Source organism: Magnolia sinica, chromosome 3, assembly GCF_029962835.1.
Source record: "Magnolia sinica isolate HGM2019 chromosome 3, MsV1, whole genome shotgun sequence".
Taxonomy (NCBI): domain Eukaryota; kingdom Viridiplantae; phylum Streptophyta; class Magnoliopsida; order Magnoliales; family Magnoliaceae; genus Magnolia; species Magnolia sinica.
The window spans coordinates 52,109,845-52,122,446 of record NC_080575.1 but is presented as its reverse complement, the minus strand read 5'-3'; positions in this window follow the sequence as shown (position 1 = coordinate 52,122,446).

Below are 12,602 nucleotides of genomic sequence, written 5' to 3'. Positions count from 1 at the left end.
GATTTGGGCCATAAAAGTTTTGATATCTGCTCCATCCAGGGTCATAAGAACAAGTTGAATGGCAAATAACCGTCACTGCGGGCCCATAAGAGGGCCCATATGCTGGATAATCAACTGGTGTGCTACCATATTTGGGCATACTCTATTTTATTATACCATGCTCTAGAACTTGTTGTACATGCAGATGGACATCGATATAAATCACATAACTCGTGTTAAGTCCATAGTGAGCCCCACAATCTAGACAGTTTAGCCGGTATGTAAATGATACAGTGGACCCTAGGGCATCTTTAATGGTGAATGATCAATTACTATTGTTATCATGTGGACGTGGTCCATTGAGGTGTACATCTACTTCATTTAATTTTTTTTATTTTGGGTGGCCCACAAAGCCCGACTGATGTCTGTAGTGTGGGGTCCTCCTAGAGGTCTCTCCTACATGGAGACAAGAGTCCACAGTGGTCCCCATGGACTGTAGAGATCGACCCAAAAAAAGTTATAGTGGGCCCACCAACCATGGCTGCCCATGGTGTGATTCACTTGAACTTGAACCTGTCTTATTTCTAATTGGCCCACCAAGGTCCGTTGGCAGCCCTGTTGGTCAAAATGGAGGGCCACTTGGTTTGGAGTACGAGCATCATGGTGGGAGTCTCCAGTGGGCCCCACAACCCCTAGGTAGCTAAGAAAATAAAATTTACATATAGCTTAAGTAAGGTTTCAATGGTAGGAGTCATTCCTCATTGTTTCTCTCGGCACGGCCCCTCTAAGAGTCCGATTTAACTCATTTTTGGACTCACGGCCTAAAATGATATGGCAAAGTGGATGGATGGTGAGGATAAAATAGATACATCATGGTGGGGTTTGCATGAACATTGAATCTAATCCATTCAATGCTCTAAAGAAGTAACAAATAGATGAATGGTGGATATAGCTTTTACTTCATAGTGGGTCCCACCGTTGGATGGATGTCTTGAGTATCGAATAGGTGCATCACGGTTAAAGGTGGGCAACTTAGGCCCGATCCGGTGGATCCGATCCGACCAGACCTGACTCGGTACCGTTCCGAACAGAACCGACGGTCTGATCAGGCCTGATTGATTCTGATGGTTTAGATCCGAAAGTATTTTGAATCACGTTCAGATAGCACTGTATCCGAACAGATCCAGTCCGAATACCCTAACCGAATGGGTCCGAACCGACCCGAACAGACCCAGCCCGGTTTTGACGTCAGGTATACAATAAATATCAGCTTGATCAAAAACTTTTATAGCCTCCAAAATGTTTTTAATGGTCAACGTTCACTCAACATCGTTTCTTACAATGTGGTCCACTTGAGATTTCTATGTACCTCATTTTTATTCTCATAACATAAAATGATCTATAAAAATAGATGGAGGGCATGGATGAAACACATACATCATGGTGGGGCCCACAGAGCACTGACCACGGGCCATTTGCGGGTGGCAGGGGAGTAGGCGAGTAGGCAGTAGCCCATCCGTTAGTACGCGCTCCTCGAGCTCCGGGGGTTCCTCGAGCTCGGAGTTGTACGAACGGTTCAAAGGAGATCAAAGTTATATGGCCCCCACAGTGATGTATTTATTATATCTACACCGTTCATATACTTTTAGAGATCATTATAGGACATTATCCAAAAAATGAATAATATCAAACGATCATCTCGACCACACCACAAATAGCAGCAGAGAATGAATTTCGCCATTAAACAATTCATGTGTTCTACTTGATAGTTAGATCTATCTTATTTTTTGTTTCAAGCCTTAATTCGAGGTCACCAAATGGATGGACGGTTTGGATATAACACATACCGCATGATTAAACCCACACAACTCGCTAATATAGATATAAAATCAAAACTGTGCATGTGCTTATGTGAAAAGTAAGTCTTGCAATTTCTTGCTGCGCACATAAAGTAACGTCCAGTGAAAACCTGAATATGCAGGTGAAAAGCTCTTTCAGAGCCATGTGGGGCCCACCTTGATGTATATGTTTTATCTAAGCCGTTCATCCATTTTGACATATCGATTTAGGCCTTGAGCAAAAAAATAGCATTATTAAAAGTTGAAGTGGACCACATTATATGAAAAGTTAAATTAAATTCACACAGATCCGAATTATACACAACTCGATCCGACTCAGTTTCTCTGACCGAGTTAGACTCGGTTCGGGTCAGGCGAACCATGCATCAGAATTGTTCGGATCAGGTGACCCGGATTTGATTCCGGATCTGATCGAGTTCAGGTCAAACCATTGCCATTTCGGATTTGATTGGGTTGAACCCAATCTGCTCTGATCTGGACCGATGCCCACCTCTAATCACGGTTGGCCCCAACAACATGGGACCAGGCTGTCACGTCCTGGGATCACAGGTCCTGCTGCTGCCTCCTTTTTTTACAATAGGTTAGATGGTAAATGAGAATTACGTGGGCACATGCACATCCAACAATGGGTGTCATTACCCTCACTGCCTCCCATGGTGGGGTCCACCTGAGCTTTGGGTCTGTTGCATCTAGGAACGCGTGTCCCCAGATGAATTGGGAGAAAAACTTGGATGGCCTGGATGGGGTACATATGCACGGTGGGGCCCTGGAAGTTTTCACCGATAAGTGTTCAATTCCTACTATTTCATGTTTTGTGTGACCCACTTAAGATATAGGTTTGCTTGGATATTAGTTGTCATGCCCCGAACTCAGAAATCGGGCTCACAAAATTTTCGATCTCCGAATCCAGTGTCGACACTCTCCATAGTACCCCATTCTCGGCTTCTGGTGCTTATACGCCAGAATCCGATCCTGAGATCCTACAAGGAGGATTTTCAGCATGAATTTGTTTCGCAAGAAGCATAACCACAAGTATACCCAAATCCTAAGGACAACATCATCACCACATATCCACTAATATAATCATTTGAGTACAATACTGAAAAGGAAATACATGCATATAATAAAATCTCCAGAAGCTTTGCCGCACGCTCTTGCCCTAGTTCGACTGCATCCTATCATCACCTGTACGCATCTATCGTGCATAAGCTTATAAAAAGCTTAGACGGTGGTGTAAGTGTGTGCACAAGATAAGTGCCAAGTATTCAATGCAATGTCATAATCATATAATATCAGAAATACGGCAAGATTATGAATCATACGATGACAGAGTAAGCGAAAATACTGACAAGCTCATAATTCATACAATATCAGAGTAATGCGAAAACATATTGATAGACCCATAAATACCATCAGCCTTATCCAGGCTATGCAATGCAGAAATATAGTAAAAACAATATCATATATTGATGAAGCAATGTAGATCAACTATACAATGCGGAGACAGTGAGTTAAACATCAAATGCCAATGATGCAATGCAATATGCAAATCCTGATAAGTCCATGATTATCGTCAGTCGTATCTAGGCTGTATAAATGCAGAAACATAGTAACTCAGAATGCCATATGCTGTGGATGTAATGCGATATGCAGTGTGAATGAAATGACCATGCTGGAGTGTGAAGTCAGGATGATAGTACGTAGTATCACAGGCTATGGGGTCCATCATAAGGGACTTCTATCCAAACTAGTCCCATACCTAAATTTAGATAGTCAGACTCAATGTGGTAAACTTTTGATCTCAGGTTAGTCGCGCGCCCCAACCGAAATCCTGGCCATTGCGAAGGCACACGTAATAAATAGTTGCGCACCACTAGCCCGAGTGGATAGTGAATGAATGAATGAATGAGTATGCAACTCCTACTTAATCAGTACTGTATATCTCTGAGATCATCACCGGGGTCTAGTACACTCCAAACTGTCTACCGCCCCTGCAAGCCACGTAGCCTAGCCAATGAAAAAGACCTCACTACCTGCCTGCTATTAGTATACCAATGCCTACTCGGCACGTCGATAGCGGACCCATTTAGGAGCTAGTTAGACTCAGCTTAGCTGTGCCTACTCCCTCAGGTGGGTAAGGCCACACTCCCTCCCAACCGACCACGACACAGTGGGAGACGCGGCCTCCTGGTATTCGGCACTCGGGCACTTATGTATCCACTCGGTCTCGATGTTGGGGCATTCTTTGGTACCAAGAGGGTTTAAGAATTTTCACCCAGGGCCATCTATGACAGCCCAATGCTAGTAATAGATTTTTGGTGTCTCATCTGGCTATCCACAATATACCTGTAGAGGCTACGGCCCTGATATCGCTAGGGCGTAAGTAATCATAGCACACAATGCAAGATGCATGAGTCATACAATCCAGTCATGCATCAATCCTGCGCATACTGTGCGCTCATGTGAGACAATCTCTGCCGAGTCTCATAATAACCGACACTATGGCATATGCAATGGTCAATCATATCTCATAACAAACACGCAGATGATGAGTATGAGCATGTATCATGATGCTATGCTGTCACATACTCATAATTGGTATCAATAACCGGCATCAACAATCGGTCTCGACAATGTGGACATTTAACCAACACTGCCCCAAGGAATGGCCCACATAGAGCCTAACATATAGTGGACCCATGGCCTCACATAAGGACCTAATATACAACACCACAGGACTCACTCAAGAGCTTAATACACATCATGATGGGCCTCTCACATGAACCTAATATACATCACAATGGACTCCATCGCCTAGCCCTCAAATGCATCACAATGGGCCTCATTATGTAGACCTCATATTCATCACATTAGGCCTTAAACACAGGTTGAATACACATCATAATGGGCCTCAAATACGGGCCACATATACATCACATTGGGCCTCAAACACAGCTGCATATACATTACATTGGGCCTCAAACATAGGACGAATACACATCACAACGGGCCTCAACTATGGGCCGTATATACATCATATGGGTCTCGATAATCGGCCTCGGCAATCGAAATCGGCCTCAATAATCGGAATCAGAATCGACCTCAACAATCAGCCTCGACAATCAGAATCGGAATCGACGTCGACAATCAGAATCATAATTGACAATCGGAATCGACCTCGATAATCGGCCTCGACAATAGGAATCGGAATCGACCTTAACAATCGGCCTAACAAGGGGCTTAAGGGAAGGTCACAATGTGGACGTCCAACCATCATTACCCATTAATGTTGACCTTTAACCAACATTGCTCCCAAGGAATGATGCTCATAGGGTCAATCGTATAATGGTTCCACGACCTCGTTCAAGGGTCTAATACACATCATCATGGGCCTTGCTCATAGGGCATATACGTATCATATTGGTACTCACTCATGGGCCAATGTATATGACATTGGGCCATATTAACGGGTCGAATCAAATGGGCCAAATCAAATGAGCCGGTACAAATGGGCCAAATCAAATGGACCGATCAAATGGGCCGATATAAATGGGCCGAGTCAATGGGCCGAATCAAATGGGCCAAGTCAAATGGGCCGATCAAATGGGCCAAGTGAATTTAGCCGAATCAAATGGGCTAAGTCAGTTGGGCCGATCAAATGGGCCAAGTCAATTGGGCCGAATCAAATGGGCTAATTCAAATGGGTCTATTACACATTGCTATGGGCCTCTACCCATGGGTTTTAAATACATCATATTAAATCACTCAAATACAACAAGTAAGCCACACCACTTGGGCCGCACCATTAATCCAACTATAGAGATCATTTTAAAGCATTATCCTAACAATGAATCAGATCAAAAGATCATCTGGACCATACCACAAATAGCAGTGGTGATAATGATTCCTACAGTTAAAAATTTAGAGGGCCCACCATAGAATTTATTTCCCATCCAAACTATTCATAAGGTCACAAGGACCTGGACAGGGAGGGGAAAAATAAATATTATATTGGTTTAAAGCTTCTGTGACCCAAAGGGGTTTCAATGGTAGATGTTCAACACCACTATTTTTCTGCAGTGTGGTCCACTTGATAACTGGATCTGTCTCATTTTCAATCTTAAACATGAGACGAACTAGCCAAATGGATGGACGACTGGATGTAGTACACCCATCATGCGGTGGGTCCCACATAATGGACGGATGATAGGGATACAACTCATGCATCAGGGTGGGAATCCATGTACATGGCCCACCAGAGATGTGGATCTGCCCCACCTAGCCATCCAACAGATGGACCGCCCTGATATAACACATGGTGCAGTGGGCCCATAGAATTGCTGACGTATATAGCAGTGGGACCCACAGAACTACTGACGTCAATACATCAACAATGGGCTAGTGTGAGGTGGTCCAGCCAATCACCATCCAGAGTTTGGACAGCGATGATACAGGGATGGGTCCCACCCGCCCAAGGTGTTGGACAGTATGGATTGACACATACCTCATGCTAGGGCCCATAAAATCATCCAGGCACGGATGGCCTGATATAACACATATATGATGGTGGTACCCACCAACTTGCTGACGTAAAGCCAGTAGCTGGGTGCTCCAGCAATTGAACCACAATAGGTGGGTCCCACGTGGGGCCCACCATAATAACATTATATACATATATTATATATATATTATTTAAATATTATTCCTCACTTTTTTTTAAAAGCAGGGTTGCAATGTCCAGCGTCCAGATGGACGGCTGGACGAAGTGCACTCATCAAGTGGATGAAATCCACTTCAATGTGGGTCCCACATGAGAAATGTCCCACCATGATATATTATAATATATATATATATAATATTATATATCATCAATATATATATATGTGTGTGTGTGTGTGTTTGAGTGAGTAAGGAGTGTCAGTGTCCAGGGATCCAGCGTCCAGACCCTGGACGTTGGATGGTGGAGATGTTGATACATACATCATGGTGGGTCCCACACACGTGGTCCACCAAGATCTAGATCTGCCTCACGTCCACATGGATAGTGAGGTGCCGTAGATGGTTGGGATGGAATATACTTCACGGTGGGTCCCGCACACGTGGCCCATCAAAGTTTTGGATGAAGCTGATACTTGTGTTTTTCCTTCATCTTGGTCGTCCAATGGACCCTTTGGAAGGTAGGCCTCACGAGTGGACGGTCAAGATCATCTTGCATCATGGTGGGCCACAAGGCATCACAAAAAATAGAAGAAGAGAGAGAGAGATAGAGAGAGAAACATGAAGGGGAGGGACCCCGCCACTATTGGCCCCTCCTATATATAATACATACATCAAGTGGACCCCACAACAAGTGGCCCCTAAAATTTAAAATCAATGGTGAATCACCCACCTATCGGCCTTCTCCTTAGCTCCTTAAACTCCTATGCCTATGCCCATTGGCTTGCCTTTTGATGGAGGTTGATGGAGGATGAACGGTTGAGATGGGAGATGAGTGAGTGGGAAAGTGGGCCACACATGTTGCTCTTGGAAATGCTTGGATGTTGGAATTTGCTCTTGGGTGTTTGGAGAATTGCTTAGAGAATGAGAGAGAGAGAGGGAGGTGATGGATTGATAAGGAATGGTGGGACAGGTGTTGTAAGGAATGGGGATGGGAAGGTATGGGTTTAGTTGAAAATTGTGTAAAAGAGGGATGGGTAGGGAGAGAGAGAGAGTTGACTTATGGAAAAGAGGGAATGGGCATTGTACTTATTGTAGGGTGAGGTGGCATTGAGGTATGGTGGTGTACTTGACTTGATTTGATGTGACGGGTCATAGATATTCTCTCAGAATTCACAACGCGTGGCGTTTTCCTCGAGATGAACGCGGGCCCACATCTCCTAACTTGGGTATCGGATCGGTGCGTGAGTCACGGCGTTGGAACCGCGGTGATGGCGCGGTTGCTAAGGTAAAAGTTTCAGGTCAAGCCAAATAGTATGCAGGACTCGGCTTAGGATCGCGTGCAAACATTGAATATAGGTCGAGGGTCGTCGGAATTCGACCGGGAGTACCGCGAAAGCCTCCGGAACGGTACAGTTTAGGATACGTGTCTCACATTAGTGCCTTGCTATATTATGGTCTACCAAAATAGATGGGCTGTGTATATTTGTCATGGGCATCTCGGTGGGCCGCCATCGAATGGATGGTGTGGATCAAACACATACCTTATTGGCATTGGGGTGCAACCCATATCATTATGGAAATCTAAATTTCTGGACAATGTAGGGACGGATGGATATACATCAAAGAAGGCCCCAACTAGGGACGTTGAAATTATACAACACATATGCCAGGTAGACGTCACATGTGTACAAGCATGGCCCACCACCTTATTTGTAATGGTGATAGTTCAATCCGCATGGTTCGCTGCCAAATCTATTTCATTTTATATATTTATTCATCAGGGAAAGATGACAACTAGCCATGGCCATGAAGAGGTTTGAATGGTGGCCGATGAACCTTATAATGGTGGGGCCCACGGTTAGTGGGTCCCACACAAGCTTTGGAATAAACTGATCTTGTGTCTTCCCTTTAATCACATGTAAGAGATTTGTTGATTGGAATGGATGGCATATAAACATCATAGTGGGGCCCACTACAAGTGGGTCACTCAATCATCATCATCAACATCACACTCCAAAGTAAATAAAACATTCCAAAGATAAGTGAGGGGGGTGTACTCACCTTGATGATTAAGATAGATGGTTGAGATGGATTAATGGAGTTGATGGTGGAAGGAATGTGGTTGATGGCCCACCAAGATTACATTTCTTCTCTCTCTCTCTCTTATTGTAGGAAAATGGTGAAAATGTTAAGGGATGGAGGAGTATTTGTAGAGAAATGGATAAAAATGTGGTTAGGTTAGATTAATGTGATTATGGTTAGCTTAGGCTAGGATTATAGCAATTGATTCATGATTAGGAATTAATGTTAGGTTAAAGGGGTATGGGATGACATGGTATGATGACATCATGCATAAGGTGTGATATAGAAAAGAGTTGACTTGGGGTACACATGAGAGAAGGATGGTATGAGAGGGTGACATCACACACATGGGTAGAGGTTCTCTCACCCATGTGTGGCATAGTGCATGTGTGGGAGCATGTGTTACACACATGTGGAATGGAACATACGGTGCCATTCGTACATGATACACTAACGATTCTTCGTGGCGTATCTCACTAATGGAGCATAGCACAGATGCACGGGTGGTACCTCTGCGATTGCGGTGATGGAGTGGTCGATATGAAATAGGTTTAGAGGTCTTGGGGATCCAGTCAATCGGGTGTCCACCATGCATGGCTAGTCTAGGTCTCACCAAGGGCGTCGATTATCGTGCACATAGGCATAGAAAATAGTATGGAATGGATAGGGTCTTACATAGAGGTTTTGGTGGAATTAACCGTTGAGGGAATGACACAATTGACTTACTTTGAGGTTCCGGTTTTAAACCATGTGGAGTAATACTAGGTCTATCATTCTTATCTTCTTCGGGGTCCTTAGGCTTTTCAGCCCTTACCAGAATAGATTTGTCAATTGTCTTTCCACGCCTAAGAGTGGTGATAGACTTGGCTTGCTCCATTTGATTTGAAGAGTTTGGGTCACTAATTTCACATTGTCACTTTGGATTGGGGATAGGTTGGGCTGGAAGTATCCCTTTCTCCCCACTCGCTAAGTGTGACTCAATCCTTTGAATAGATGATGCAAACATTCCCATTGTTATTTTGATATCCTGGAATGCTTGTACCGTATTTTGGTTGAATAGCTCTTGGTTTTGCATGAATTTTTGAACTGTATCCTCTTGAGGCCTCTTCTGATTTAAAAATTGAGTAAGGGCCTCTTGTGGGTTAGTCGTTTTTCCATTTCTCCAACTAAAATTTGGATGATTCCTCCAGTTGAAGTTGTATGTGTTTGAGGCGGGTCCTTTGAAAGGTCTTTGGTAGTTATTTACGACATTTGATTGCTCATTCAATATCTCTTAAAAAGCAGAAATTGTTGGGCAATTCTCAGTTGTATGTATGTTACAAGCACAAATACCACAAACAACTTCCATAGCCTTATCAGATTTGATATATTCTACCTTTTTAAGTTCCATGGCCTTAACTTTTCTTGTGAGATTGACCACTCTTGCACTCATATCATCTTCCTCTTTTAGAACATAAATTCCTCGCCTTTCCTTTGATTGAGTAGGCTTAGAAGTGGTGAGTCTTGGAGAGGTGTCCCATGATTACGCATTTTTTGCCAATTGATCAAGGTAATCCCACGCATCATTGGCCTATTTGTTCATAAATTGACCATTACACATCATCTCCATGAACTGGCACATTGGTGAAGTCAATCCATTATAGAAAAAGCTTATTGTTCGTGTAGCTATGATGTGGACAAGAATTCGTGAGATCTTTAAATCTTTCTTAGCATTGGAAGATGGTCTCTTCCTCTTTTTGGGCAAAGTTCATGATTGCCTTCCTTAAAGTGTTAGTTTTATGAAATGGAAAAAACTTTTGCCCATGTGCTGATGGATCTTGGCTTTAAGGAGTGTATCCACGTATTAGTCTTCTCTTTTAATAAAAAAGAAAAATTTAAGTCACACTATGTCCTCAGACACATTTGGAAAGAGTAATGTAGCGATTATCTCATCAAACTCCTTGATGTGTAAATATGGACTTTCAGAATCTAGTCCATGAAACTTAGGAAGGAGCTGTATCACTTTAGGTTTGATATCCACGATTCCTACATTAAATGGAAAGACCATGTAGGAAGGTGTACTCACCCTCATCGGTTGTAAATAATCACATAAAGTACGAGGTGGGAGTGCATTATGCACCTCATTTTTCATCTTGAACTTCCTCAACTGGTGGTTGAGGTTGAGGTTGATTTGCATCCATTACTCCAATTAACTGAGAGGATCTCAAGTGGTGTCTAATCCTTTAATGGATAGGCAACGCTTTGATTAATCCTCCTTCACTCAAGAGACGTTGAGTGTTTTCATGAACCCACTTCGGCATGAAACACTCACAACCCTCAAGTAACTAAACAATTAAACCTAAAAAGAAAACTAGAAAAACTAAAATAAATAAGAGATCTAAAAAAATAAGAGAGTGGGTTGGAACAAAATTACCAAATAAGAGTTGCGATGTTAGGAATCCTACAAAACAAAAAATAATGTTAGTTTCTAAAAATAATTTTAGAAAAAATCCTAACCTAAAAAAAATCAGAAAAGTAAATCCTAATCTTAACCTAATTCTAATATTAATTAATTCCAGAAAAAAGTAGCCATAGTCCCTGACAACGGCACCAAAAAACTTGTTCACAACCCCAAGTATAGGGTTGCGATGTAGTAATAACTCGTGAGAACGAGGTTGAATCCACAGGGACTAAACTTGTATGTATTTTGAAAAGAAAAAGAACTAGAACTAGAACTAGAAGAAGATCTAAATCTGAATTCTAGAATAAAATAAAGTAATTGTGAATAATGTTTAAACTATCAATTAAAGGTGGGAACTAGGGTGCCAAGGATCCACTTATAGCTATTAAGATGCTACCTTGCTTGATTCAATAAACACAATTGGAATTGGAGTCCTACTTATCTAATTGGAAGATAAAGCAATTTAAATCAAATCTAAACTTTTCATTGACCTAATTCTCAATGGAGGAGAATTGTGAAGATTGGAAGGAATTCCATCACCCTACCATGCTCAGGAGACGATGGTGAATAATGAGATTTACCGATCTCACTATCTTAAAACCGGAAAAGAAGATATCCAAAGCTATCACAACATCTATTGTAATTTGAGTCACAATAAATCATAGAAAACTGAAAATATTCCTTTAATATCAAACTAGAAATTAATAAAGTTCAATAAGAATAAGAATTAAAGTAAAATAAACATCCCAACACGCCACAAGCTTCACCTCTTAGCCCTAGCTATGACGTTTAGCCAACCATAGACATGATTGAAACCAAATCTCTTAAACAAAGCATAAAAAATAAACTAGGGAAGAAGAAAAAATCTTTGGTGGCTGCTCCACCCCTTTGTTATGTTCCTTGAGACATTTTCAAACCCTATAAGATGCTTTGGAGCATCCTAGGGAGTCTTATTTATAGTTGTGGAACTCCAACTTTTGCACCTAGTTGGAAAAATCTAGAAACTACCTCAAATTTACGCACTCTCCATAGTTTGCTAAATTAAACTTTACTCTATGCAGTTTCTCAAAATATACTTCACTCTGCACAGTTAAAATAGACTCCGAGTTTCAGAATATACTTTTTCAGGACAATTTCAGGAATATGTTTGTTTTCAAGATATTTTTAGAATTCCTTTTCTTCACTTCAAATCTTTGATTCTCTTTATTCCTCACTTGGTTTTCTTGGATCTTTGGCATGTGAATTTTCATTAATGACTTTCAAATCTCCAAATCTTCATTTAGTAATCTTTTAAGCATAAATATTCCTTTTGGCATCAATTTCACCATAAGCTCTCGAAATCACTTCGCACATGAAACCATGCATAATTAAATCGATTAAGCACTATCATGTTTATAAAAGAAAGGTATAAATAGGAATACATATGCAATATTTCACACTCAACATGTCTCCATTTTTGATAGAATGCCTAAGCTAAGTAGAATCTGTCTCATTTATTACATTGCAACCTTTTTTGTTCTTAAAATAAATAATGCATGAAATATATTATTTATTGTGACTAATTAATTAATTTTGGGTTGGTC